Below are 6,426 nucleotides of genomic sequence, written 5' to 3' on the forward strand. Positions count from 1 at the left end.
TAGACAAAAAAATCAACAATGAAATAATAGCGGAGATAAACATTACTGGTAACCAATCAAACTCCTCAGAAGCAGACCCTTTGCACCATGGTTTAGCCTACGAAAGGAATCCTGATATCTTGTTCTGACTGTTCATTATAAGATATTTTGTTCCTAGTATAAGAGGCATTGGTTGGTTGGTTGGTTGGTTGGTTGGTTGGTTGGTTGGTTGGTTGGTTGGTTTTTGAGACAAGGTCTTTCTGAGTATCTAGCTCAGGCTGACCTCAAACTTGTACTCGTTCTGTCTCATTCTGCCAAAAACTAGGATTACAGGCAAGCACAAACCTGTCCAGCTAACATGTGAGTTTAGACCCAAGTTTAGGTTATCCAATATACTCAGATTTATAAATTAATGAAAAAAGAACATCAGGAAAAAATAATTTTAATTTTATTCCTTACTTTTATTGACTTTTTTTGTGTGTGTGCAGGTCTTGCTACACAGCTTGGACTCACAGTGAGCCTCCTATCTCAGCCTCCCCAGAGCTGGATTACAGGTGTGCACCACCACACCCAGTTTCAGTAGCTGGCACAGCATTCCCAGCATAAGAGGCAGTACTGGGGATAGAACCCAGGTCCTTCCACTTGCCAGGCAGGTGCTTAGATCGCTGCGCTATCTCCATAGCCCTATTTTTTTTATTTTAATTGGCCCATAGTTTCACATATTTATGGGGTATCATCCCTCATTTCAAAGACAGATATATACCATTCCCACCTAAAACAGCACCCTCCACTGGAGAAAATCAGTGTTGCTCTAACTGCCTGTGTCTGTTTCTCAGCCTGTCCCAACGTGTGGAGGCCACAGCTTTGCTCTTCGTCACAATTGTCAGTGTCTTCATCCATGCTAAATCGGGATTAGGAGCCCTTCGTTAAGTGCCAGTTAGTCTTTGTGGGGAAGCATTTCATGGTCTGACACTCAGCGGCTGCTGCTTTATTTCATGCGACAAACCTCTTTTTCACTGTAAATTAGCTGGTGTTCCATCAATATTTTTTCCCAATAGCCCTACTTAGATCTACATCGTAGCCCGCAAAGTATTATTGATTAAAGTGCTTTAATCTTTGTTCTCTCAACGTGTGATTTCAGTAAGAAACAAAACAAAAAGTCAGAGTACACACTGTCATATATACAGTCCAGAGAGACGCGCTCTGCCCGTGTGGGGCTGGAGGGTGGGCCGTGCAGATTGGTGGGACCCACGAGTGTCACCTCATGGAGAAAAGTTTTTGCGGGTGTGATTATATCCCGAAACGAGAAGCTTACCAGGGTGGGTACTGAATGCTGCCTAAGTGTACTGTAGGGGCTGGGGAGATGGCTCAGTAGAATAAGCGCTTCCCTGGCAAGCGCAAGGGCCTGAGTTCAATCCCCAGTTCCGCAAAAAAAAAAAAAATAAAAGTGCACTGTAATGAAGAGCTCGAGGGAGAAGAGAGGCAGGAGATAGTGACGGGAAGACAGGCGTGGACTGGAGGCATGCAACTACAGGTCAAGGAAAGCGAGTGATGCTTGCGAGTGACCCCAAAACATGAATGGTTTTATGTCCCGGATGAACACCAGAGGCTCAAAGGGGCAAGGAGCAGATCTCCTCCAGGTTAGGATTTTGTACTTCTGACTTCCAGACAACTTACGCAACCTCAAACCTTAACCCAAATGTAAAGTCAGGTATCTGCCGGAGCTCTCAGACAATGGTGAGCGCTCCTTCGGGGCACCCTTGACATCTCTGGCATTGGACAGTGTCGTTATCACTTTTATTCAGTCAGAAGCTTCTCCAGCTTCTTGATGGAGTGACACTGGCGATTAGCACTCAGGATAATTTTTTAAGCTTTTCAGCAGTATTGTCACTTCTACTTCTTTTGTTCTCGGGGGCTCTGTCACAGAGTTACATCCCTAGCCTCATGTCTCTGATATGTTAAATAAAATCCAGTCACTTTAGAGGTGATAAATATGCAAATTATCTAGGTTTGGTCATCATATAATGTACACATGTATCAAAATATCACATGACATCCCATAAATCCAATGATCCCGTGCCAGCAATAAAATGAAGCTTTAAAACATAAAGCTTCCTTTAAAATTCATCAGTTTTGTCCTGTGTTATGGCGTCAGTTGTGTGCCTAGAGCGCAATACTGGCAGGAGAGTGCATTTTAGACCCCGTTTTGTGGCTTGTATTCGCCGTGACTTGCTTCAGAGAGAACCTGGGAAACCCTCAGGCCACGTAATGGTGGCAGTGACCTTTGAGGATGTGGCTGTGAGCTTCACCAGTGAGGAGTGGGCTTTGCTGAATCCATCCCAAAAGAAGCTCTACAGGGATGTGATGGGGGAAACCTTTAGGAACATGACTGCTATAGGAAGAGCTGGGGAAAAGCAGAAAGTTGGAAAGAATACCAAAATGACTGGAGATATCTAAGAAATGAAAAGGTAGGGAAATGCTATCAGTATAAAGATTGGAATCAGTATGAAGAAATACTCCTTTGTACTCTAGATGCTAAGGGAAATGTGAAACAAACAGACACACAGAGTGATGTTCAAATTTATGAAACAAATTGCATTGGAGAAAAACCGTATGTATGTAAGCAATGTGGGAAAGCTTTTACCACACATAGATATTGTCAAATACATGAAAGTCTTCACACTGGAAAGAAACCTTATGTATGTAAGCAATGTGACAAAGCTTTCAGCACATGCACAAATTGTCGAGTGCATGAAAAACTTCATACTGGCAATAAACCCTATGTATGTACACACTGCGGAAAAGCTTTCAGCACGAAATGTCATTGTCAAACACATGAAAGAGTTCATACTGGAGAGAAACCCTATGTATGTAAACTGTGGGAAAGCTTTCAGTAGAAATACTCATTGTCGAAGACATGAAAAAACACACACTGGGGAGAAACCTTATGTATGTAAACAATGTGGGAAAGCATTTACCACACGTGTATATTGTAAAATACATGAAAGACTTCACACTGGGGAGAAGCCCTATGTATGTAAGCAATGTGGGAAAGCTTTCAACAGGTACAGTGATTGCAAAATACATGAAAGAACTCACACAGGAGAGAAGCCTTATGTATGTAAGCAATGTGAGAAAGCTTTTACCACACGCAGATCTTGTCAAATACATGAAAGAATTCACACTGGGGAGAAACCCTATGTATGTAAGCAATGTGGAAAAGCTTTTAGCAGGCACAATGCATTTAAGAAACATGAAAGAACTCACACTGGAGATTAATCCTATATATGTAAGGAATGTGTGAATAGTTTGTGCACATTTTTTGATTGTCACATATACGCAAGAGCTTACTGGGGAGAAATTCTATGTATGTGAGTAATGTGGGAAAGAGGCCAGTCCACACACATTGTTAAATATGTTAAAGAAGCCTCACTGGGGAGAAACTTTATATATGTAAACTTATTTTGAAAGTCTGATGAAAAATTTTCACATAGTGGAGTCCTGAAGAAATAATATAAAATGTTTGATGTGAATATTTCTTCATAAAATTTCTACAAAATATAAATCTCAGGTAGAACTCTCCTAAAGCACATGCATTTTGTAGTTTTCAGTAAGTCACTTATGAATATCCATATTATGTATTTATAGGGTTAAAATAAAAATATTGAGTTGACCTAATTTTGTATTATAAAAAATTTAGTATTTTTGAATGTCTCTGTACTTAATCCACACAGTGTCTTGTAATTAAATATGGTGAATTGAAAAATTATTTTTTTCTTCCTGGATATGGTTAAAGTCTATGTAAGTTATTTTTTGGCAATAAAACTGGGAGTTATAGATCATTAAAAACAACTTTTATTTTTTTTAATCGTTAGGAATTAGTGTACTATGTTTTAAAAATTTGCTGTATATACTCTTGTTTCAAAAGATGTTTCTGAATTTCACTCTATATCTTTCGAAGTCTTGTGATCATGTGTTTCTGACAAGATTAGCTGTTTTTCACACAAGTTATATTTTAGCAAATGTTGCATTTTTCATATTGGGATGAGATACCTGCTTATATCGTAACATCACTGTGCATTGTATCATGTACTCATGCATAATGTTGCATGTTTTTGTTACTTAATGGAGCCAATACTATTATTTTCATAAATGTTTATGTTTTCTTTCCATCAAAAATTAATTTTTCATGTTTATATTACAATGTCTTTGAATTTGGTGTTGTTGATTTCTCTTTTTTTTAATGGCATATATCCAAAATGAACCATACTGCTGTGAGATTCTGCTTGTCATAGACCACCAGGACTATAACATGTCTCCAAAAGCATGTCAGGAATTATATTAATACCTTGAGAAAGTAGAAATGATGGTATAATTTATCAGTATCAACACTGAGTCTATGAGCTGTATAGTTGTTTCAGGGAGAATGGTTGCCATTGTGTTTACAAGGCCAATGCCTGTTCCATGGTATTGTGGTACTATTCTCTCTCTCGTAATCATTATTGTTTTTAACCTATTATACTGAACTAACCACAGGAAGGAAAACCTACTTCATGTGAGGTAGCAATCACTTTAATAAAAAATGAATTTACTATGTTATTATAATTCAAAAAAATAAAATAAAATAAAATTCATCAGTTTTTAAAATTCATTGTTTTTAATGTGTTTGAGAAAAAGCTTTATTGGCTTACAAGAAGTGACTAGTTTACATGGACATATATAAAAAACTTCAATCATTTTATGTCTTTGAAAAATATTCTTATCAGACCATACATTGGACTAGAAGTAGGTAGAGTGACAATACACTGAACACCTTGCCTCAGCTATTCCTCATTCTGCTTCCTTATTAAAATATTTTTCAACTACTTATACAAAAATAAATAAGCTAACAGATTCAATTGTCCTAAACAGATTCTGCTTTTGCCTGAAGACCCACTCACTGTCTGCAAGTTTGTTATGAATTGGAGCACTTATTGAGCACTTTAGTATTTTGGGGTCGAACCCTATAAGGATGGTACAAAAGTTAAAAACATCTTGGTGAGGTCGAGCATTTGCAACTGCAGACAAATCAACCAGAATGCTTACTAACAACAGAACAGTTTATAAATGTCCATTATTCATAAGTTTGTGCTCTTGTATGAATACGTTCAGCAGGGAAAATAAATAAATCTGAACTTAGTACATCAATGTAGAAGAATCTCAAAAGATGTAAGGGACAGAAAAATAAGTATAGTTTCGGGCTGGAGAGATGGCTCAGTGGAATAAACCCTTCCCTGGCAAGCACAAGGGCATGAGTTCAATCCCCAGTTATGAAAAAAAAAATATATATATATATATATATATATATATTTTTTTTTTCACTGAAAATAGATAAAAGTAACAAGTAAGTTATATAGTGATACATGCATGGGGGTAAAACTATGATGAAAAGAAAGGAATAAAAGACAGAAAAGCCAGAAATATAGTTAAGGAGGCAGGTTGGACAGAAAAGACAGAGCTCTGTCCAGCTAAAGGATTGCTCTACAATTGCCAAAAGAGAACAAAGGTAGAACAACCAGAGCCCTTTTTCTAGATCTTTCTAGTTGCTTCTGGAAATGTTTTCTTTCTTCTTACATTAAAGAGACACAGGTTATAAGTTCAGAACTCCCTGTAGTTGCTGTAGTTCCTTATAAGAAACATCAACCTGAGAAAATGAGAACAAACTTCAGGGAGAGCAGGACACAGTAGGACATGACTGGAATGCCAGCACTTTGAGAGGCTGGGGCAGGATTGTCTAAATAAAGAAGTAAAAAATATAAATGTTCAATTTTACTAAAGGAGGCTGGGGAAAGAGTTCAGCCATCTAAGTGCCTGCCTGGCAAGTGCAGGGACCCAGGATTGATCCCAGGTACCACATGCCGTGTCAGCCAGCCCCAACCCCCACACTGAAACTGGGCATGGTAGCACATAATCCCAGTGCTGGGGAGGCTGAGACAGGAGGATCACTACTAGTCTGAACTGTGTAGCGAGAACCTATACCAAATAAATAATGATTTAAACATTTACTAAAGCTGACAAAGCCATTTCCAAATGAGGTGAACCAAGGGACGGGGAGATGACTCAGTGGAATAAGTGCTTCCCTGGCAAGTGCAAGGCCCTGAGTTCAATCCCTGATCCTGCAAAAAAAAAAAAAAAAAAAGAGGTGAACCAATTTGTGCTCCTGTCACTTATGTACAAGAGTTCTCAGTTTTCTGTATTCTTGCCTATCAGATTTTTTAATGTGTGTTATTCTGTGGGCAAAAACTTTTATTTTTTTCTTATCTTTTTAAAAATGAAAAACTATGTATATGGTTTTTATAGAACTATATATAAGCTGGGGAGATAGCTCAGGGGCATAAGCACCTGCCTGGCAAGCACAAGGTCCTGAGTTCAACCTTTGGTACAAAAAAAGAAGAAGAAGAAGAAGAA

Source organism: Octodon degus, unplaced genomic scaffold, assembly GCF_000260255.1.
Source record: "Octodon degus isolate 3935 unplaced genomic scaffold, OctDeg1.0 scaffold00002, whole genome shotgun sequence".
NCBI lineage: Eukaryota > Metazoa > Chordata > Mammalia > Rodentia > Octodontidae > Octodon > Octodon degus.